The sequence below is a fragment of the Hydractinia symbiolongicarpus genome, chromosome 11 (genome assembly GCF_029227915.1).
Source record: "Hydractinia symbiolongicarpus strain clone_291-10 chromosome 11, HSymV2.1, whole genome shotgun sequence".
In the NCBI taxonomy this organism is placed as follows: Eukaryota; Metazoa; Cnidaria; class Hydrozoa; order Anthoathecata; family Hydractiniidae; genus Hydractinia; species Hydractinia symbiolongicarpus.
Genome location: NC_079885.1, coordinates 16,012,278 through 16,032,235, shown reverse-complemented (window position 1 = coordinate 16,032,235; position 19,958 = coordinate 16,012,278). Strand labels below are relative to the sequence as shown.

Sequence of the window (19,958 nt, the reverse complement as noted above, 5' to 3'; positions counted from 1 at the left end):
TCTTTTTAAGCGCTATCGATTCTTTACGACAATAATGCGCTTTAAGATTTCCGGTAAAAAGTTCCAACGAAGGCAATCTAGGGTACTTTCAGACTTAATTTTCATATGACAAAGTTAGTTAGCAAAGTAAGTACATCGCTATTTTCTTTGTCTGACGCTCGTAATCCATTCATTTGCGACGTGGCGCATTTATTGCAGCACAATGGTAGCCGTTTTGAAGGGAAAGCAACTTCTAATCATGTCTCTTTCTTGATATACTCAGCGGCTATTGCGTAAAAAAGATACGTCACAGTCGTAATGATAAATAATGTAACGTGAAAAAGTCAATAGCCTACGACACCGGGAGTTCCCAGGCGGTCCCCCATCCAAGTACTATCACGGCCCGACGATGCTTAACTTCCGTGATCGGACGAGAACAGGTGTGTTCATCGTGGTATGGTCGTAGACAAACATACGGGTAGATATCTACGATTTATTAGCACATTACATCGAAAATGGTTCGATCTTTAAAGATCATAATTCTTGACTGGGTGATCGGAAATAGTTCGTGTTTATGTGCATTTGAAAGCTCTTTTTAAGCGCTATCGATTCTTTACGACAATAATGCGCTTTAAGATTTCCGGTAAAAAGTTCCAACGAAGGCAATCTAGGGTACTTTCAGACTTAATTTTCATATGACAAAGTTAATTAGCAAATTAACTACATCGCCATTTTCTTTGTCTGACGCTCGTAATCCATTTATTTGCGACGTGGCGCATTTATTGCTGCCAGATCGTAGCCGTTTTGAAGGGAAAGCAACTTCTAATCATGTCTCTTTCTTGATTTACTCAGCGGCTATTGCGTAAAGAAGATACGTCACAGTCGTGATGATAAATAATGTAACGTGAAAAAGTCAATAACCTACGACACCGGGAGTTCCCAGGCGGTCCCCCATCCAAGTACTATCCCGGCCCGACGATGCTTAACTTCCGTGATCGGACGAGAACAGGTGTGTTCATCGTGGTATGGTCGTAGACAAACAAACGGGCAGATATCTACGATTTATTAGCACATTACATCGAAAGTGGTTTAAACTTTAAAGGTCATATTTCTTGACTGGATCATCCGAAATAGGTCGTGTGTATGTGCATTTGAAAGCTCATTTCAAGCGCTATCCATTAATTACGACAACCATGCACTTTAAGATTTCCGGTAAAAAGTTCCAACGAAGGCAATCTAGGGTACTTTCAGACTAAATTTTCATATGACAAAGTTAATTAGCAAATTAACTACATCGCCATTTTCTTTGTCTGACGCTCGTAATCCATTCATTTGCGACTTGGCGCATTTATTGCTGCCAGATCGTAGCCGTTTTGAAGGGAAAGCAACTTCTAATCATGTCTCTTTCTTGATTTACTCAGCGGCTATTGCGTAAAAAAGATACGTCACAGTCGTAATGATAAATAATGTAACGTGAAAAAGTCAATAGCCTACGACACCGGGAGTTCCCAGGCGGTCCCCCATCCAAGTACTATCACGGCCCGACGATGCTTAACTTCCGTGATCGGACGAGAACAAGTGTGTTCATCGTGGTATGGTCGTAGACAAACATACGGGCAGATATCTACGATTTATTAGCACATTACATCGAAAATGGTTCGAACTTTAAAGATCATAATTCTTGACTGGGTGATCGGAAATAGTGCGTGTTTATGTGCATTTGAAAGCTCTTTTTAAGCGCTATCGATTCTTTACGACAATAATGCGCTTTAAGATTTCCGGTAAAAAGTTCCAACGAAGGCAATCTAGGGTACTTTCAGACTTAATTTTCATATGACAAAGTTAGTTAGCAAAGTAAGTACATCGCTATTTTCTTTGTCTGACGCTCGTAATCCATTCATTTGCGACGTGGCGCATTTATTGCAGCACGATGGTAGCCGTTTTGAAGGGAAAGCAACTTCTAATCATGTCTCTTTCTTGATATACTCAGCGGCTATTGCGTAAAAAAGATACGTCACAGTCGTAATGATAAATAATGTAACGTGAAAAAGTCAATAGCCTACGACACCGGGAGTTCCCAGGCGGTCCCCCATCCAAGTACTATCCCGGCCCGACGATGCTTAACTTCCGAGATCGGACGAGAACAGGTGTGTTCATCGTGGTATGGTCGTAGACAAACAAACGGGCAGATATCTACGATTTATTAGCACATTACATCGAAAATGGTTTAATCTTTAAAGGTCATATTTCTTGACTGGACCATCCGAAATAGGTCGTGTTTATGTGCATTTGAAAGCTCATTTCAAGCGCTATTCATTAATTACGACAACCATGCGCTTTAAGATTTTCGGTAAAAAGTTCCAACGAAGGCAATCTAGGGTACTTTCAGACTTAATTTTCATATGACAAAGTTAGTTAGCAAAGTAAGTACATCGCCATTTTCTTTGTCTGACGCTCGTAATCCATTCATTTGCGACGTGGCGCATTTATTGCAGCACGATGGTAGCCGTTTTGAAGGGAAAGCAACTTCTAATCATGTCTCTTTCTTGATTTACTCAGCGGCTATTGCGTAAAAAAGATACGTCACAGTCGTAATGATAAATAATGTAACGTGAAAAAGTCAATAGCCTACGACACCGGGAGTTCCCAGGCGGTCCCCCATCCAAGTACTATCACGGCCCGACGATGCTTAACTTCCGTGATCGGACGAGAACAGGTGTGTTCATCGTGGTATGGTCGTAGACAAACATACGGGCAGATATCTACGATTTATTAGCACATTACATCGAAAATGGTTCGAACTTTAAAGATCATAATTCTTGACTGGGTGATCGGAAATAGTGCGTGTTTATGTGCATTTGAAAGCTCTTTTAAAGCGCTATCGATTCTTTACGACAATAATGCGCTTTAAGATTTCCGGTAAAAAGTTCCAACGAAGGCAATCTAGGGTACTTTCAGACTTAATTTTCATATGACAAAGTTAGTTAGCAAAGTAAGTACATCGCTATTTTCTTTGTCTGACGCTCGTAATCCATTCATTTGCGACGTGGCGCATTTATTGCAGCACGATGGTAGCCGTTTTGAAGGGAAAGCAACTTCTAATCATGTCTCTTTCTTGATATACTCAGCGGCTATTGCGTAAAAAAGATACGTCACAGTCGTAATGATAAATAATGTAACGTGAAAAAGTCAATAGCCTACGACACCGGGAGTTCCCAGGCGGTCCCCCATCCAAGTACTATCACGGCCCGACGATGCTTAACTTCCGTGATCGGACGAGAACAGGTGTGTTCATCGTGGTATGGTCGTAGACAAACATACGGGTAGATATCTACGATTTATTAGCACATTACATCGAAAATGGTTCGATCTTTAAAGATCATAATTCTTGACTGGGTGATCGGAAATAGTTCGTGTTTATGTGCATTTGAAAGCTCTTTTTAAGCGCTATCGATTCTTTACGACAATAATGCACTTTAAGATTTCCGGTAAAAAGTTCCAACGAAGGCAATCTAGGGTACTTTCAGACTTAATTTTCATATGACAAAGTTAGTTAGCAAAGTAAGTACATCGCTATTTTCTTTGTCTGACACTCGTAATCCATTGATTTGCGACGTGGCGCATTTATTGCAGCACGATGGTAGCCGTTTTGAAGGGAAAGCAACTTCTAATCATGTCTCTTTCTTGATTTACTCAGCGGCTATTGCGTAAAGAAGATACGTCACAGTCGTGATGATAAATAATGTAACGTGAAAAAGTCAATAACCTACGACACCGGGAGTTCCCAGGCGGTCCCCCATCCAAGTACTATCCCGGCCCGACGATGCTTAACTTCCGTGATCGGACGAGAACAGGTGTGTTCATCGTGGTATGGTCGTAGACAAACAAACGGGCAGATATCTACGATTTATTAGCACATTACATCGAAAGTGGTTTAAACTTTAAAGGTCATATTTCTTGACTGGATTATCCGAAATAGGTCGTGTTTATGTGCATCTGAAAGCTCATTTCAAGCGCTATCCATTAATTACGACAACCATGCGCTTTAAGATTTCCGGTAAAAAGTTCCAACGAAGGCAATCTAGGGTACTTTCAGACTTAATTTTCATATGACAAAGTTAATTAGCAAATTAACTACATCGCCATTTTCTTTGTCTGACGCTCGTAATCCATTCATTTGCGACTTGGCGCATTTATTGCTGCCAGATCGTAGCCGTTTTGAAGGGAAAGCAACTTCTAATCATGTCTCTTTCTTGATTTACTCAGCGACTATTGCGTAAAAAAGATACGTCACTGTCGTAATGATAAATAATGTAACGTGAAAAAGTCAATAGCCTACATCACCGGGACTTCCCAGGCGGTCCCCCATCCAAGTACTATCCCGGCCCGACGATGCTTAACTTCCGTGATCGGACGAGAACAGGTGTGTTCATCGTGGTATGGTCGTAGACAAACAAACGGGCAGATATCTACGATTTATTAGCACATTACATCGAAAATGGTTTAAACTTTAAAGGTCATATTTCTTGACTGGATCACCCGAAATAGGTCGTGTTTATGTGCATTTGAAAGCTCATTTCAAGCGCTATTCATTAATTACGACAACCATGCGCTTTAAGATTTTCGGTAAAAAGTTCCAACGAAGGCAATCTAGGGTACTTTCAGACTTAATTTTCATATGACAAAGTTAGTTAGCAAAGTAAGTACATCGCTATTTTCTTTGTCTGACGCTCGTAATCCATTCATTTGCGACGTGGCGCATTTATTGCAGCACGATGGTAGCCGTTTTGAAGGAAAAGCAACTTCTAATCATGTCTCTTTCTTGATTTACTCAGCGGCTATTGCGTAAAGAAGATACGTCACAGTCGTGATGATAAATAATGTAACGTGAAAAAGTCAATAACCTACGACACCGGGAGTTCCCAGGCGGTCCCCCATCCAAGTACTATCCCGGCCCGACGATGCTTAACTTCCGTGATCGGACGAGAACAGGTGTGTTCATCGTGGTATGGTCGTAGACAAACAAACGGGCAGATATCTACGATTTATTAGCACATTACATCGAAAATGGTTTAAACTTTAAAGGTCATATTTCTTGACTGGATTATCCGAAATAGGTCGTGTTTATGTGCATTTGAAAGCTCATTTCAAGCGCTATCCGTTAATTACGACAACCATGCGCTTTAAGATTTCCGGTAAAAGTTTCAACGAAGGCAATCTGGGGTACTTTCAGACTTAATTTTCATATGACGAAGTTAATTAGCAAATTAACTACATCGTCATTTTCTTTGTCTGACGCTCGTAATCCATTCATTTGCGACGTGGCGCATTTATTGCTGCCAGATCGTAGCCGTTTTGAAGGGAAAGCAACTTCTAATCATGTCTCTTTCTTGATTTACTCAGCGGCTATTGCGTAAAAAAGAACGTCACAGTCGTAATGATAAATAATGTAACGTGAACAAGTCAATAGCCTACGACACCGGGAGTTCCCAGGCGGTCCCCCATCCAAGTACCATCACGGCCCGACGATGCTTAACTTGCGTGATCGGAGGAGAACAGGTGTGTTCATCGTGATATGGTCGTAGACAAACAAACGGGCAGATATCTACGATTTATTAGCACATTACATCGAAAATGGTTTAAACTTTAAAGGTCATATTTCTTGACTGGATCATCCGAAATAGGTCGTGTTTATGTGCATTTGAAAGCTCTTTTTAAGCGCTATCGATTTTTTACGACAATAATGCGCTTTAAGATTTCCTGTAAAAAGTTCCAACGAAGGCAATCTAGGGTACTTTCAGACTTAATTTTCATATGACAAAGTTAATTAGCAAAGTAAGTACATCGCCATTTTCTTTGTCTGACGCTCGTAATCCATTCATTTGCGACGTGGCGCATTTATTGCTGCCAGATCGTAGCCGTTTTGAAGGGAAAGCAACTTCTAATCATGTCTCTTTCTTGATTTACTCAGCGGCTATTGCGTAAAAAAGATACGTCACAGTCGTAATGATAAATAATGTAACGTGAAAAAGTCAATAGCCTACGACACCGGGAGTTCCCAGGCGGTCCCCCATCCAAGTACTATCCCGTCCCGACGCTGCTTAACTTCCGTGATCGGACGAGAACAGGTGTGTTCATCGTGGTATAGTCGTAGACAAACAAACGGGCAGATATCTACGATTTATTAGCACATTACATCGAAAATGGTTCGAACTTTAAAGATCATAATTCTTGACTGGGTGATCGGAAATAGTGCGTGTTTATGTGCATTTGAAAGCTCTTTTTAAGCGCTATCGATTCTTTACGACAATAATGCGCTTTAAGATTTCCGGTAAAAAGTTCCAACGAAGGCAATCTAGGGTACTTTCAGACTTAATTTTCATATGACAAAGTTAGTTAGCAAAGTAAGTACATCGCTATTTTCTTTGTCTGACGCTCGTAATCCATTCATTTGCGACGTGGCGCATTTATTGCAGCACGATGGTAGCCGTTTTGAAGGGAAAGCAACTTCTAATCATGTCTCTTTCTTGATATACTCAGCGGCTATTGCGTAAAAAAGATACGTCACAGTCGTAATGATAAATAATGTAACGTGAAAAAGTCAATAGCCTACGACACCGGGAGTTCCCAGGCGGTCCCCCATCCAAGTACTATCACGGCCCGACGATGCTTAACTTCCGTGATCGGACGAGAACAGGTGTGTTCATCGTGGTATGGTCGTAGACAAACATACGGGTAGATATCTACGATTTATTAGCACATTACATCGAAAATGGTTCGATCTTTAAAGATCATAATTCTTGACTGGGTGATCGGAAATAGTTCGTGTTTATGTGCATTTGAAAGCTCTTTTTAAGCGCTATCGATTCTTTACGACAATAATGCACTTTAAGATTTCCGGTAAAAAGTTCCAACGAAGGCAATCTAGGGTACTTTCAGACTTAATTTTCATATGACAAAGTTAGTTAGCAAAGTAAGTACATCGCTATTTTCTTTGTCTGACACTCGTAATCCATTGATTTGCGACGTGGCGCATTTATTGCAGCACGATGGTAGCCGTTTTGAAGGGAAAGCAACTTCTAATCATGTCTCTTTCTTGATTTACTCAGCGGCTATTGCGTAAAGAAGATACGTCACAGTCGTGATGATAAATAATGTAACGTGAAAAAGTCAATAACCTACGACACCGGGAGTTCCCAGGCGGTCCCCCATCCAAGTACTATCCCGGCCCGACGATGCTTAACTTCCGTGATCGGACGAGAACAGGTGTGTTCATCGTGGTATGGTCGTAGACAAACAAACGGGCAGATATCTACGATTTATTAGCACATTACATCGAAAGTGGTTTAAACTTTAAAGGTCATATTTCTTGACTGGATTATCCGAAATAGGTCGTGTTTATGTGCATCTGAAAGCTCATTTCAAGCGCTATCCATTAATTACGACAACCATGCGCTTTAAGATTTCCGGTAAAAAGTTCCAACGAAGGCAATCTAGGGTACTTTCAGACTTAATTTTCATATGACAAAGTTAATTAGCAAATTAACTACATCGCCATTTTCTTTGTCTGACGCTCGTAATCCATTCATTTGCGACTTGGCGCATTTATTGCTGCCAGATCGTAGCCGTTTTGAAGGGAAAGCAACTTCTAATCATGTCTCTTTCTTGATTTACTCAGCGACTATTGCGTAAAAAAGATACGTCACTGTCGTAATGATAAATAATGTAACGTGAAAAAGTCAATAGCCTACATCACCGGGACTTCCCAGGCGGTCCCCCATCCAAGTACTATCCCGGCCCGACGATGCTTAACTTCCGTGATCGGACGAGAACAGGTGTGTTCATCGTGGTATGGTCGTAGACAAACAAACGGGCAGATATCTACGATTTATTAGCACATTACATCGAAAATGGTTTAAACTTTAAAGGTCATATTTCTTGACTGGATCACCCGAAATAGGTCGTGTTTATGTGCATTTGAAAGCTCATTTCAAGCGCTATTCATTAATTACGACAACCATGCGCTTTAAGATTTTCGGTAAAAAGTTCCAACGAAGGCAATCTAGGGTACTTTCAGACTTAATTTTCATATGACAAAGTTAGTTAGCAAAGTAAGTACATCGCTATTTTCTTTGTCTGACGCTCGTAATCCATTCATTTGCGACGTGGCGCATTTATTGCAGCACGATGGTAGCCGTTTTGAAGGAAAAGCAACTTCTAATCATGTCTCTTTCTTGATTTACTCAGCGGCTATTGCGTAAAGAAGATACGTCACAGTCGTGATGATAAATAATGTAACGTGAAAAAGTCAATAACCTACGACACCGGGAGTTCCCAGGCGGTCCCCCATCCAAGTACTATCCCGGCCCGACGATGCTTAACTTCCGTGATCGGACGAGAACAGGTGTGTTCATCGTGGTATGGTCGTAGACAAACAAACGGGCAGATATCTACGATTTATTAGCACATTACATCGAAAATGGTTTAAACTTTAAAGGTCATATTTCTTGACTGGATTATCCGAAATAGGTCGTGTTTATGTGCATTTGAAAGCTCATTTCAAGCGCTATCCGTTAATTACGACAACCATGCGCTTTAAGATTTCCGGTAAAAGTTTCAACGAAGGCAATCTGGGGTACTTTCAGACTTAATTTTCATATGACGAAGTTAATTAGCAAATTAACTACATCGTCATTTTCTTTGTCTGACGCTCGTAATCCATTCATTTGCGACGTGGCGCATTTATTGCTGCCAGATCGTAGCCGTTTTGAAGGGAAAGCAACTTCTAATCATGTCTCTTTCTTGATTTACTCAGCGGCTATTGCGTAAAAAAGAACGTCACAGTCGTAATGATAAATAATGTAACGTGAACAAGTCAATAGCCTACGACACCGGGAGTTCCCAGGCGGTCCCCCATCCAAGTACCATCACGGCCCGACGATGCTTAACTTGCGTGATCGGAGGAGAACAGGTGTGTTCATCGTGATATGGTCGTAGACAAACAAACGGGCAGATATCTACGATTTATTAGCACATTACATCGAAAATGGTTTAAACTTTAAAGGTCATATTTCTTGACTGGATCATCCGAAATAGGTCGTGTTTATGTGCATTTGAAAGCTCATTTCAAGCGCTATTCATTAATTACGACAACCATGCGCTTTAAGATTTTCGTTAAAAAGTTCCAACGAAGGCAATCTAGGGTACTTTCAGACTTAATTTTCATATGACAAAGTTAGTTAGCAAAGTAAGTACATCGCTATTTTCTTTGTCTGACGCTCGTAATCCATTCATTTGCGACGTGGCGCATTTATTGCAGCACGATGGTAGCCGTTTTGAAGGGAAAGCAACTTCTAATCATGTCTCTTTCTTGATTTACTCAGCGGCTATTGCGTAAAAAAGATACGTCACAGTCGTAATGATAAATAATGTAACGTGAAAAAGTCAATAGCCTACGACACCGGGAGTTCCCAGGCGGTCCCCCATCCAAGTACTACCCCGGCCCGACGATGCTTAACTTCCGTGATCGGACGAGAACAGGTGTGTTCATCGTGGTATAGTCGTAGACAAACAAACGGGCAGATATCTACGATTTATTAGCACATTACATCGAAAATGGTTTAATCTTTAAAGGTCATATTTCTTGACTGGATCATCCGAAATAGGTCGTGTTTATGTGCATTTGAAAGCTCTTTTTAAGCGCTATCGATTTTTTACGACAATAATGCGCTTTAAGATTTCCTGTAAAAAGTTCCAACGAAGGCAATCTAGGGTACTTTCAGACTTAATTTTCATATGACAAAGTTAATTAGCAAAGTAAGTACATCGCCATTTTCTTTGTCTGACGCTCGTAATCCATTCATTTGCGACGTGGCGCATTTATTGCTGCCAGATCGTAGCCGTTTTGAAGGGAAAGCAACTTCTAATCATGTCTCTTTCTTGATTTACTCAGCGGCTATTGCGTAAAAAAGATACGTCACAGTCGTAATGATAAATAATGTAACGTGAAAAAGTCAATAGCCTACGACACCGGGAGTTCCCAGGCGGTCCCCCATCCAAGTACTATCCCGGCCCGACGATGCTTAACTTCCGTGATCGGACGAGAACAGGTGTGTTCATCGTGGTATAGTCGTAGACAAACAAACGGGCAGATATCTACGATTTATTAGCACATTACATCGAAAATGGTTTAAACTTTAAAGGTCATATTTCTTGACTGGATTATCCGAAATAGGTCGTGTTTATGTGCATTTGAAAGCTCTTTTTAAGCGCTATCGAATTTTTACGACAATAATGCGCTTTAAGATTTCCGGTAAAAAGTTCCAACGAAGGCAATCTAGGGTACTTTCAGACTTAATTTTCATATGACAAAGTTAATTAGCAAAGTAAGTACATCGCCATTTTCTTTGTCTGACGCTCGTAATCCATTCATTTGCGACGTGGCGCATTTATTGCTGCCAGATCGTAGCCGTTTTGAAGGGAAAGCAACTTCTAATCATGTCTCTTTCTTGATTTACTCAGCGGCTATTGCGTAAAAAAGATACGTCACAGTCGTAATGATAAATAATGTAACGTGAAAAAGTCAATAGCCTACGACACCGGGAGTTCCCAGGCGGTCCCCCATTCAAGTACTATCCCGGCCCGACGATGCTTAACTTCCGTGATCGGACGAGAACAGGTGTGTTCATCGTGGTATGGTCGTAGACAAACAAACGGGCAGATATCTACGATTTATTAGCACATTACATCGAAAATGGTTTAAACTTTAAAGGTCATATTTCTTGACTGGATCATCCGAAATAGGTCGTGTTTATGTGCATTTGAAAGCTCATTTCAAGCGCTATTCATTAATTACGACAACCATGCGCTTTAAGATTTTCGGTAAAAAGTTCCAACGAAGGCAATCTAGGGTACTTTCAGACTTAATTTTCATATGACAAAGTTAGTTAGCAAAGTAAGTACATCGCTATTTTTTTGTCTGACGCTCGTAATCCATTCATTTGCGACGTGGCGCATTTATTGCAGCACGATGGTAGCCGTTTTGAAGGGAAAGCAACTTCTAATCATGTCTCTATCTTGATTTACTCAGCGGCTATTGCGTAAAGAAGATACGTCACAGTCGTGATGATAAATAATGTAACGTGAAAAAGTCAATAACCTACGACACCGGGAGTTCCCAGGCGGTCCCCCATCCAAGTACTATCCCGGCCCGACGATGCTTAACTTCCGTGATCGGACGAGAACAGGTGTGTTCATCGTGGTATGGTCGTAGACAAACAAACGGGCAGATATCTACGATTTATTAGCACATTACATCGAAAATGGTTTAAACTTTAAAGGTCATATTTCTTGACTGGATTATCCGAAATAGGTCGTGTTTATGTGCATTTGAAAGCTCATTTCAAGCGCTATCCGTTAATTACGACAACCATGCGCTTTAAGATTTCCGGTAAAAGTTTCAACGAAGGCAATCTGGGGTACTTTCAGACTTAATTTTCATATGACGAAGTTAATTAGCAAATTAACTACATCGTCATTTTCTTTGTCTGACGCTCGTAATCCATTCATTTGCGACGTGGCGCATTTATTGCTGCCAGATCGTAGCCGTTTTGAAGGGAAAGCAACTTCTAATCATGTCTCTTTCTTGATTTACTCAGCGGCTATTGCGTAAAAAAGAACGTCACAGTCGTAATGATAAATAATGTAACGTGAACAAGTCAATAGCCTACGACACCGGGAGTTCCCAGGCGGTCCCCCATCCAAGTACTATCACGGCCCGACGATGCTTAACTTCCGTGATCGGAGGAGAACAGGTGTGTTCATCGTGATATGGTCGTAGACAAACAAACGGGCAGATATCTACGATTTATTAGCACATTACATCGAAAATGGTTTAAACTTTAAAGGTCATATTTCTTGACTGGATCATCCGAAATAGGTCGTGTTTATGTGCATTTGAAAGCTCATTTCAAGCGCTATTCATTAATTACGACAACCATGCGCTTTAAGATTTTCGTTAAAAAGTTCCAGCGAAGGCAATCTAGGGTACTTTCAGACTTAATTTTCATATGACAAAGTTAGTTAGCAAAGTAAGTACATCGCTATTTTCTTTGTCTGACGCTCGTAATCCATTCATTTGCGACGTGGCGCATTTATTGCAGCACGATGGTAGCCGTTTTGAAGGGAAAGCAACTTCTAATCATGTCTCTTTCTTGATTTACTCAGCGGCTATTGCGTAAAAAAGAACGTCACAGTCGTAATGATAAATAATGTAACGTGAACAAGTCAATAGCCTACGACACCGGGAGTTCCCAGGCGGTCCCCCATCCAAGTACTATCACGGCCCGACGATGCTTAACTTCCGTGATCGGAGGAGAACAGGTGTGTTCATCGTGATATGGTCGTAGACAAACAAACGGGCAGATATCTACGATTTATTAGCACATTACATCTAAAATGGTTCAAACTTTAAAGGTCATATTTCTTGACTGGGTGATCGGAAATAGGTCGTGTTTATGTGCATTTGAAAGCGCTTTTTAAGTGCTATCGATTCTTTACGACAATAATGCGCTTTAAGATTTTCGGTAAAAAGTTCCAACGAAGGCAATCTAGGGTACTTTCAGACTTAATTTTCATATGACAAAGTTAGTTAGCAAAGTAAGTACATCGCTATTTTTTTGTCTGACGCTCGTAATCCATTCATTTGCGACGTGGCGCATTTATTGCAGCACGATGGTAGCCGTTTTGAAGGGAAAGCAACTTCTAATCATGTCTCTATCTTGATTTACTCAGCGGCTATTGCGTAAAGAAGATACGTCACAGTCGTGATGATAAATAATGTAACGTGAAAAAGTCAATAACCTACGACACCGGGAGTTCCCAGGCGGTCCCCCATCCAAGTACTATCCCGGCCCGACGATGCTTAACTTCCGTGATCGGACGAGAACAGGTGTGTTCATCGTGGTATGGTCGTAGACAAACAAACGGGCAGATATCTACGATTTATTAGCACATTACATCGAAAATGGTTTAAACTTTAAAGGTCATATTTCTTGACTGGATTATCCGAAATAGGTCGTGTTTATGTGCATTTGAAAGCTCATTTCAAGCGCTATCCGTTAATTACGACAACCATGCGCTTTAAGATTTCCGGTAAAAGTTTCAACGAAGGCAATCTGGGGTACTTTCAGACTTAATTTTCATATGACGAAGTTAATTAGCAAATTAACTACATCGTCATTTTCTTTGTCTGACGCTCGTAATCCATTCATTTGCGACGTGGCGCATTTATTGCTGCCAGATCGTAGCCGTTTTGAAGGGAAAGCAACTTCTAATCATGTCTCTTTCTTGATTTACTCAGCGGCTATTGCGTAAAAAAGAACGTCACAGTCGTAATGATAAATAATGTAACGTGAACAAGTCAATAGCCTACGACACCGGGAGTTCCCAGGCGGTCCCCCATCCAAGTACTATCACGGCCCGACGATGCTTAACTTCCGTGATCGGAGGAGAACAGGTGTGTTCATCGTGATATGGTCGTAGACAAACAAACGGGCAGATATCTACGATTTATTAGCACATTACATCGAAAATGGTTTAAACTTTAAAGGTCATATTTCTTGACTGGATCATCCGAAATAGGTCGTGTTTATGTGCATTTGAAAGCTCATTTCAAGCGCTATTCATTAATTACGACAACCATGCGCTTTAAGATTTTCGTTAAAAAGTTCCAGCGAAGGCAATCTAGGGTACTTTCAGACTTAATTTTCATATGACAAAGTTAGTTAGCAAAGTAAGTACATCGCTATTTTCTTTGTCTGACGCTCGTAATCCATTCATTTGCGACGTGGCGCATTTATTGCAGCACGATGGTAGCCGTTTTGAAGGGAAAGCAACTTCTAATCATGTCTCTTTCTTGATTTACTCAGCGGCTATTGCGTAAAAAAGAACGTCACAGTCGTAATGATAAATAATGTAACGTGAACAAGTCAATAGCCTACGACACCGGGAGTTCCCAGGCGGTCCCCCATCCAAGTACTATCACGGCCCGACGATGCTTAACTTCCGTGATCGGAGGAGAACAGGTGTGTTCATCGTGATATGGTCGTAGACAAACAAACGGGCAGATATCTACGATTTATTAGCACATTACATCGAAAATGGTTTAAACTTTAAAGGTCATATTTCTTGACTGGATCATCCGAAATAGGTCGTGTTTATGTGCATTTGAAAGCTCATTTCAAGCGCTATTCATTAATTACGACAACCATGCGCTTTAAGATTTTCGTTAAAAAGTTCCAACGAAGGCAATCTAGGGTACTTTCAGACTTAATTTTCATATGACAAAGTTAGTTAGCAAAGTAAGTACATCGCTATTTTCTTTGTCTGACGCTCGTAATCCATTCATTTGCGACGTGGCGCATTTATTGCAGCACGATGGTAGCCGTTTTGAAGGGAAAGCAACTTCTAATCATGTCTCTTTCTTGATTTACTCAGCGGCTATTGCGTAAAAAAGATACGTCACAGTCGTAATGATAAATAATGTAACGTGAAAAAGTCAATAGCCTACGACACCGGGAGTTCCCAGGCGGTCCCCCATCCAAGTACTATCCCGGCCCGACGATGCTTAACTTCCGTGATCGGACGAGAACAGGTGTGTTCATCGTGGTATAGTCGTAGACAAACAAACGGGCAGATATCTACGATTTATTAGCACATTACATCGAAAATGGTTTAAACTTTAAAGGTCATATTTCTTGACTGGATTATCCGAAATAGGTCGTGTTTATGTGCATTTGAAAGCTCTTTTTAAGCGCTATCGAATTTTTACGACAATAATGCGCTTTAAGATTTCCGGTAAAAAGTTCCAACGAAGGCAATCTAGGGTACTTTCAGACTTAATTTTCATATGACAAAGTTAATTAGCAAAGTAAGTACATCGCCATTTTCTTTGTCTGACGCTCGTAATCCATTCATTTGCAACGTGGCGCATTTATTGCTGCCAGATCGTAGCCGTTTTGAAGGGAAAGCAACTTCTAATCATGTCTCTATCTTGATTTACTCAGCGGCTATTGCGTAAAGAAGATACGTCACAGTCGTGATGATAAATAATGTAACGTGAAAAAGTCAATAACCTACGACACCGGGAGTTCCCAGGCGGTCCCCCATCCAAGTACTATCCCGGCCCGACGATGCTTAACTTCCGTGATCGGACGAGAACAGGTGTGTTCATCGTGGTATGGTCGTAGACAAACAAACGGGCAGATATCTACGATTTATTAGCACATTACATCGAAAATGGTTTAAACTTTAAAGGTCATATTTCTTGACTGGATTATCCGAAATAGGTCGTGTTTATGTGCATTTGAAAGCTCATTTCAAGCGCTATCCGTTAATTACGACAACCATGCGCTTTAAGATTTCCGGTAAAAGTTTCAACGAAGGCAATCTGGGGTACTTTCAGACTTAATTTTCATATGACGAAGTTAATTAGCAAATTAACTACATCGTCATTTTCTTTGTCTGACGCTCGTAATCCATTCATTTGCGACGTGGCGCATTTATTGCTGCCAGATCGTAGCCGTTTTGAAGGGAAAGCAACTTCTAATCATGTCTCTTTCTTGATTTACTCAGCGGCTATTGCGTAAAAAAGAACGTCACAGTCGTAATGATAAATAATGTAACGTGAACAAGTCAATAGCCTACGACACCGGGAGTTCCCAGGCGGTCCCCCATCCAAGTACTATCACGGCCCGACGATGCTTAACTTCCGTGATCGGAGGAGAACAGGTGTGTTCATCGTGATATGGTCGTAGACAAACAAACGGGCAGATATCTACGATTTATTAGCACATTACATCGAAAATGGTTTAAACTTTAAAGGTCATATTTCTTGACTGGATCATCCGAAATAGGTCGTGTTTATGTGCATTTGAAAGCTCATTTCAAGCGCTATTCATTAATTACGACAACCATGCGCTTTAAGATTTTCGTTAAAAAGTTCCAGCGAAGGCAATCTAGGGTACTTTCAGACTTAATTTTCATATGACAAAGTTAGTTAGCAAAGTAAGTACATCGCTATTTTCTTTGTCTGACGCTCGTAATCCATTCATTTGCGACGTGGCGCATTTATTGCAGCACGATGGTAGCCGTTTTGAAGGGAAAGCAACTTCTAATCATGTCTCTTTCTTGATTTACTCAGCGGCTATTGCGTAAAAAAGAACGTCACAGTCGTAATGATAAATAATGTAACGTGAACAAGTCAATAGCCTACGACACCGGGAGTTCCCAGGCGGTCCCCCATCCAAGTACTATCACGGCCCGACGATGCTTAACTTCCGTGATCGGAGGAGAACAGGTGTGTTCATCGTGATATGGTCGTAGACAAACAAACGGGCAGATATCTACGATTTATTAGCACATTACATCGAAAATGGTTTAAACTTTAAAGGTCATATTTCTTGACTGGATCATCCGAAATAGGTCGTGTTTATGTGCATTTGAAAGCTCATTTCAAGCGCTATTCATTAATTACGACAACCATGCGCTTTAAGATTTTCGTTAAAAAGTTCCAACGAAGGCAATCTAGGGTACTTTCAGACTTAATTTTCATATGACAAAGTTAGTTAGCAAAGTAAGTACATCGCTATTTTCTTTGTCTGACGCTCGTAATCCATTCATTTGCGACGTGGCGCATTTATTGCAGCACGATGGTAGCCGTTTTGAAGGGAAAGCAACTTCTAATCATGTCTCTTTCTTGATTTACTCAGCGGCTATTGCGTAAAAAAGATACGTCACAGTCGTAATGATAAATAATGTAACGTGAAAAAGTCAATAGCCTACGACACCGGGAGTTCCCAGGCGGTCCCCCATCCAAGTACTATCCCGGCCCGACGATGCTTAACTTCCGTGATCGGACGAGAACAGGTGTGTTCATCGTGGTATAGTCGTAGACAAACAAACGGGCAGATATCTACGATTTATTAGCACATTACATCGAAAATGGTTTAAACTTTAAAGGTCATATTTCTTGACTGGATTATCCGAAATAGGTCGTGTTTATGTGCATTTGAAAGCTCTTTTTAAGCGCTATCGAATTTTTACGACAATAATGCGCTTTAAGATTTCCGGTAAAAAGTTCCAACGAAGGCAATCTAGGGTACTTTCAGACTTAATTTTCATATGACAAAGTTAATTAGCAAAGTAAGTACATCGCCATTTTCTTTGTCTGACGCTCGTAATCCATTCATTTGCAACGTGGCGCATTTATTGCTGCCAGATCGTAGCCGTTTTGAAGGGAAAGCAACTTCTAATCATGTCTCTTTCTTGATTTACTCAGCGGCTATTGCGTAAAAAAGATACGTCACAGTCGTAATGATAAATAATGTAACGTGAACAAGTCAGTAGCCTACGACACCGGGAGTTCCCAGGCGGTCCCCCATCCAAGTACTATCACGGCCCGACGATGCTTAACTTCCGTGATCGGACGAGAACAGGTGTGTTCATCGTGATATGGTCGTAGACAAACAAACGGGCAGATATCTACGATTTATTAGCACATTACATCGAAAATGGTTTAAACTTTAAAGGTCATATTTCTTGACTGGATCATCCGAAATAGGTCGTGTTTATGTGCATTTGAAAGCTCATTTCAAGCGCTATTCATTAATTACGACAACCATGCGCTTTAAGATTTTCGTTAAAAAGTTCCAACGAAGGCAATCTAGGGTACTTTCAGACTTAATTTTCATATGACAAAGTTAGTTAGCAAAGTAAGTACATCGCTATTTTCTTTGTCTGACGCTCGTAATCCATTCATTTGCGACGTGGCGCATTTATTGCAGCACGATGGTAGCCGTTTTGAAAGGAAAGCAACTTCTAATCATGTCTCTTTCTTGATTTACTCAGCGGCTATTGCGTAAAAAAGATACGTCACAGTCGTAATGATAAATAATGTAACGTGAAAAAGTCAATAGCCTACGACACCGGGAGTTCCCAGGCGGTCCCCCATCCAAGTACTATCCCGGCCCGACGATGCTTAACTTCCGTGATCGGACGAGAACAGGTGTGTTCATCGTGGTATGGTCGTAGACAAACAAACGGGCAGATATCTACGATTTATTAGCACATTACATCGAAAATGGTTTAAACTTTAAAGGTCATATTTCTTGACTGGATCATCCGAAATAGGTCGTGTTTATGTGCATTTGAAAGCTCATTTCAAGCGCTATTCATTAATTACGACAACCATGCGCTTTAAGATTTTCGGTAAAAAGTTCCAACGAAGGCAATCTAGGGTACTTTCAGACTTAATTTTCATATGACAAAGTTAGTTAGCAAAGTAAGTACATCGCTATTTTCTTTGTCTGACGCTCGTAATCCATTCATTTGCGACGTGGCGCATTTATTGCAGCACGATGGTAGCCGTTTTGAAGGGAAAGCAACTTCTAATCATGTCTCTTTCTTGATTTACTCAGCGGCTATTGCGTAAAAAAGATACGTCACAGTCGTAATGATAAATAATGTAACGTGAAAAAGTCAATAGCCTACGACACCGGGAGTTCCCAGGCGGTCCCCCATCCAAGTACTATCCCGGCCCGACGATGCTTAACTTCCGTGATCGGACGAGAACAGGTGTGTTCATCGTGGTATGGTCGTAGACAAACAAACGGGCAGATATCTACGATTTATTAGCACATTACATCGAAAATGGTTTAAACTTTAAAGGTCATATTTCTTGACTGGATTATCCGAAATAGGTCGTGTTTATGTGCATTTGAAAGCTCATTTCAAGCGCTATCCGTTAATTACGACAACCATGCGCTTTAAGATTTTCGGTAAAAAGTTCCAACGAAGGCAATCTGGGGTACTTTCAGACTTAATTTTCATATGACAAAGTTAATTAGCAAATTAACTACATCGTCATTTTCTTTGTCTGACGCTCGTAATCCATTCATTTGCGACGTGGCGCATTTATTGCTGCCAGATCGTAGCCGTTTTGAAGGGAAAGCAACTTCTAATCATGTCTCTTTCTTGATTTACTCAGCGGCTATTGCGTAAAAAAGAACGTCACAGTCGTAATGATAAATAATGTAACGTGAACAAGTCAATAGCCTACGACACCGGGAGTTCCCAGGCGGTCCCCCATCCAAGTACTATCACGGCCCGACGATGCTTAACTTCCGTGATCGGACGAGAACAGGTGTGTTCATCGTGATATGGTCGTAGACAAACAAACGGGCAGATATCTACGATTTATTAGCACATTACATCGAAAATGGTTTAAACTTTAAAGGTCATATTTCTTGACTGGATCATCCGAAATAGGTCGTGTTTATGTGCATTTGAAAGCTCATTTCAAGCGCTATTCATTAATTACGACAACCATGCGCTTTAAGATTTTCGTTAAAAAGTTCCAACGAAGGCAATCTAGGGTACTTTCAGACTTAATTTTCATATGACAAAGTTAGTTAGCAAAGTAAGTACATCGCTATTTTCTTTGTCTGACGCTCGTAATCCATTCATTTGCGTCGTGGCGCATTTATTGCAGCACGATGGTAGCCGTTTTGAAGGGAAAGCAACTTCTAATCATGTCTCTTTCTTGATTTACTCAGCGGCTATTGCGTAAAAAAGATACGTCACAGTCGTAATGATAAATAATGTAACGTGAAAAAGTCAATAGCCTACGACACCGGGAGTTCCCAGGCGGTCCCCCATCCAAGTACTATCCCGGCCCGACGATGCTTAACTTCCGTGATCGGACGAGAACAGAAGTGTTCATCGTGGTATAGTCGTAGACAAACAAACGGGCAGATATCTACGATTTATTAGCACATTACATCGAAAATGGTTTAAACTTTAAAGGTCATTTTTCTTGACTGGATTATCCGAAATAGGTCGTGTTTATGTGCATTTGAAAGCTCTTTTTAAGCGCTATCGATTTTTTACGACAATAATGCGCTTTAAGATTTCCGGTAAAA

The 19,958-nt window shown here is 40.8% G+C and overlaps 33 non-coding genes and 2 pseudogenes across 33 annotated transcripts; all 35 read right to left on the bottom strand.

Annotated features, from left to right (window-relative positions):
- Nucleotides 1–328: 328 nt before the first annotated feature.
- LOC130616738 (5S ribosomal RNA) lies at nucleotides 329–447 on the bottom strand. The gene has a single exon (XR_008977819.1). It is a non-coding gene; the product is annotated as a 5S ribosomal RNA (ribosomal RNA).
- Nucleotides 448–897: 450 nt separating this feature from the next.
- On the bottom strand, nucleotides 898–1,016 carry LOC130615813 (5S ribosomal RNA). Its single transcript, XR_008976899.1, has one exon. It is a non-coding gene; the product is annotated as a 5S ribosomal RNA (ribosomal RNA).
- Nucleotides 1,017–1,466: 450 nt separating this feature from the next.
- LOC130617268 (5S ribosomal RNA) lies at nucleotides 1,467–1,585 on the bottom strand. Its single transcript, XR_008978346.1, has one exon. It is a non-coding gene; the product is annotated as a 5S ribosomal RNA (ribosomal RNA).
- A 450-nt stretch (nucleotides 1,586–2,035) lies between these two features.
- Nucleotides 2,036–2,154, bottom strand: LOC130616163 (5S ribosomal RNA). The gene has a single exon (XR_008977247.1). It is a non-coding gene; the product is annotated as a 5S ribosomal RNA (ribosomal RNA).
- Nucleotides 2,155–2,604: 450 nt separating this feature from the next.
- LOC130616737 (5S ribosomal RNA) lies at nucleotides 2,605–2,723 on the bottom strand. The gene has a single exon (XR_008977818.1). It is a non-coding gene; the product is annotated as a 5S ribosomal RNA (ribosomal RNA).
- Nucleotides 2,724–3,173: 450 nt separating this feature from the next.
- On the bottom strand, nucleotides 3,174–3,292 carry LOC130616736 (5S ribosomal RNA). The gene has a single exon (XR_008977817.1). It is a non-coding gene; the product is annotated as a 5S ribosomal RNA (ribosomal RNA).
- Nucleotides 3,293–3,742: 450 nt separating this feature from the next.
- LOC130615810 (5S ribosomal RNA) lies at nucleotides 3,743–3,861 on the bottom strand. Its single transcript, XR_008976897.1, has one exon. It is a non-coding gene; the product is annotated as a 5S ribosomal RNA (ribosomal RNA).
- A 450-nt stretch (nucleotides 3,862–4,311) lies between these two features.
- LOC130616151 (5S ribosomal RNA) lies at nucleotides 4,312–4,430 on the bottom strand. Its single transcript, XR_008977235.1, has one exon. It is a non-coding gene; the product is annotated as a 5S ribosomal RNA (ribosomal RNA).
- A 450-nt stretch (nucleotides 4,431–4,880) lies between these two features.
- Nucleotides 4,881–4,999, bottom strand: LOC130615809 (5S ribosomal RNA). Its single transcript, XR_008976896.1, has one exon. It is a non-coding gene; the product is annotated as a 5S ribosomal RNA (ribosomal RNA).
- A 448-nt stretch (nucleotides 5,000–5,447) lies between these two features.
- Nucleotides 5,448–5,566, bottom strand: LOC130618571 (5S ribosomal RNA; annotated as a pseudogene).
- A 450-nt stretch (nucleotides 5,567–6,016) lies between these two features.
- LOC130618038 (5S ribosomal RNA) lies at nucleotides 6,017–6,135 on the bottom strand. The gene has a single exon (XR_008979114.1). It is a non-coding gene; the product is annotated as a 5S ribosomal RNA (ribosomal RNA).
- Nucleotides 6,136–6,585: 450 nt separating this feature from the next.
- LOC130616734 (5S ribosomal RNA) lies at nucleotides 6,586–6,704 on the bottom strand. Its single transcript, XR_008977814.1, has one exon. It is a non-coding gene; the product is annotated as a 5S ribosomal RNA (ribosomal RNA).
- A 450-nt stretch (nucleotides 6,705–7,154) lies between these two features.
- Nucleotides 7,155–7,273, bottom strand: LOC130615808 (5S ribosomal RNA). The gene has a single exon (XR_008976895.1). It is a non-coding gene; the product is annotated as a 5S ribosomal RNA (ribosomal RNA).
- A 450-nt stretch (nucleotides 7,274–7,723) lies between these two features.
- On the bottom strand, nucleotides 7,724–7,842 carry LOC130616150 (5S ribosomal RNA). The gene has a single exon (XR_008977234.1). It is a non-coding gene; the product is annotated as a 5S ribosomal RNA (ribosomal RNA).
- Nucleotides 7,843–8,292: 450 nt separating this feature from the next.
- On the bottom strand, nucleotides 8,293–8,411 carry LOC130615807 (5S ribosomal RNA). Its single transcript, XR_008976894.1, has one exon. It is a non-coding gene; the product is annotated as a 5S ribosomal RNA (ribosomal RNA).
- Nucleotides 8,412–8,859: 448 nt separating this feature from the next.
- LOC130618569 (5S ribosomal RNA) lies at nucleotides 8,860–8,978 on the bottom strand (annotated as a pseudogene).
- Nucleotides 8,979–9,428: 450 nt separating this feature from the next.
- LOC130615328 (5S ribosomal RNA) lies at nucleotides 9,429–9,547 on the bottom strand. Its single transcript, XR_008976417.1, has one exon. It is a non-coding gene; the product is annotated as a 5S ribosomal RNA (ribosomal RNA).
- A 450-nt stretch (nucleotides 9,548–9,997) lies between these two features.
- On the bottom strand, nucleotides 9,998–10,116 carry LOC130615696 (5S ribosomal RNA). Its single transcript, XR_008976784.1, has one exon. It is a non-coding gene; the product is annotated as a 5S ribosomal RNA (ribosomal RNA).
- Nucleotides 10,117–10,566: 450 nt separating this feature from the next.
- On the bottom strand, nucleotides 10,567–10,685 carry LOC130615649 (5S ribosomal RNA). The gene has a single exon (XR_008976736.1). It is a non-coding gene; the product is annotated as a 5S ribosomal RNA (ribosomal RNA).
- A 449-nt stretch (nucleotides 10,686–11,134) lies between these two features.
- Nucleotides 11,135–11,253, bottom strand: LOC130615806 (5S ribosomal RNA). The gene has a single exon (XR_008976893.1). It is a non-coding gene; the product is annotated as a 5S ribosomal RNA (ribosomal RNA).
- Nucleotides 11,254–11,701: 448 nt separating this feature from the next.
- On the bottom strand, nucleotides 11,702–11,820 carry LOC130617858 (5S ribosomal RNA). The gene has a single exon (XR_008978934.1). It is a non-coding gene; the product is annotated as a 5S ribosomal RNA (ribosomal RNA).
- Nucleotides 11,821–12,269: 449 nt separating this feature from the next.
- LOC130617857 (5S ribosomal RNA) lies at nucleotides 12,270–12,388 on the bottom strand. Its single transcript, XR_008978933.1, has one exon. It is a non-coding gene; the product is annotated as a 5S ribosomal RNA (ribosomal RNA).
- Nucleotides 12,389–12,837: 449 nt separating this feature from the next.
- Nucleotides 12,838–12,956, bottom strand: LOC130615805 (5S ribosomal RNA). Its single transcript, XR_008976892.1, has one exon. It is a non-coding gene; the product is annotated as a 5S ribosomal RNA (ribosomal RNA).
- A 448-nt stretch (nucleotides 12,957–13,404) lies between these two features.
- Nucleotides 13,405–13,523, bottom strand: LOC130617855 (5S ribosomal RNA). Its single transcript, XR_008978932.1, has one exon. It is a non-coding gene; the product is annotated as a 5S ribosomal RNA (ribosomal RNA).
- Nucleotides 13,524–13,972: 449 nt separating this feature from the next.
- LOC130617854 (5S ribosomal RNA) lies at nucleotides 13,973–14,091 on the bottom strand. Its single transcript, XR_008978931.1, has one exon. It is a non-coding gene; the product is annotated as a 5S ribosomal RNA (ribosomal RNA).
- Nucleotides 14,092–14,541: 450 nt separating this feature from the next.
- Nucleotides 14,542–14,660, bottom strand: LOC130615694 (5S ribosomal RNA). Its single transcript, XR_008976782.1, has one exon. It is a non-coding gene; the product is annotated as a 5S ribosomal RNA (ribosomal RNA).
- A 450-nt stretch (nucleotides 14,661–15,110) lies between these two features.
- On the bottom strand, nucleotides 15,111–15,229 carry LOC130615804 (5S ribosomal RNA). Its single transcript, XR_008976890.1, has one exon. It is a non-coding gene; the product is annotated as a 5S ribosomal RNA (ribosomal RNA).
- A 448-nt stretch (nucleotides 15,230–15,677) lies between these two features.
- Nucleotides 15,678–15,796, bottom strand: LOC130617853 (5S ribosomal RNA). The gene has a single exon (XR_008978930.1). It is a non-coding gene; the product is annotated as a 5S ribosomal RNA (ribosomal RNA).
- A 449-nt stretch (nucleotides 15,797–16,245) lies between these two features.
- LOC130617852 (5S ribosomal RNA) lies at nucleotides 16,246–16,364 on the bottom strand. The gene has a single exon (XR_008978929.1). It is a non-coding gene; the product is annotated as a 5S ribosomal RNA (ribosomal RNA).
- Nucleotides 16,365–16,814: 450 nt separating this feature from the next.
- Nucleotides 16,815–16,933, bottom strand: LOC130615693 (5S ribosomal RNA). Its single transcript, XR_008976780.1, has one exon. It is a non-coding gene; the product is annotated as a 5S ribosomal RNA (ribosomal RNA).
- A 450-nt stretch (nucleotides 16,934–17,383) lies between these two features.
- LOC130617430 (5S ribosomal RNA) lies at nucleotides 17,384–17,502 on the bottom strand. Its single transcript, XR_008978507.1, has one exon. It is a non-coding gene; the product is annotated as a 5S ribosomal RNA (ribosomal RNA).
- Nucleotides 17,503–17,952: 450 nt separating this feature from the next.
- LOC130615271 (5S ribosomal RNA) lies at nucleotides 17,953–18,071 on the bottom strand. The gene has a single exon (XR_008976360.1). It is a non-coding gene; the product is annotated as a 5S ribosomal RNA (ribosomal RNA).
- Nucleotides 18,072–18,521: 450 nt separating this feature from the next.
- LOC130615270 (5S ribosomal RNA) lies at nucleotides 18,522–18,640 on the bottom strand. Its single transcript, XR_008976359.1, has one exon. It is a non-coding gene; the product is annotated as a 5S ribosomal RNA (ribosomal RNA).
- Nucleotides 18,641–19,089: 449 nt separating this feature from the next.
- LOC130617429 (5S ribosomal RNA) lies at nucleotides 19,090–19,208 on the bottom strand. Its single transcript, XR_008978506.1, has one exon. It is a non-coding gene; the product is annotated as a 5S ribosomal RNA (ribosomal RNA).
- A 450-nt stretch (nucleotides 19,209–19,658) lies between these two features.
- Nucleotides 19,659–19,777, bottom strand: LOC130617094 (5S ribosomal RNA). Its single transcript, XR_008978172.1, has one exon. It is a non-coding gene; the product is annotated as a 5S ribosomal RNA (ribosomal RNA).
- Nucleotides 19,778–19,958: the final 181 nt, after the last annotated feature.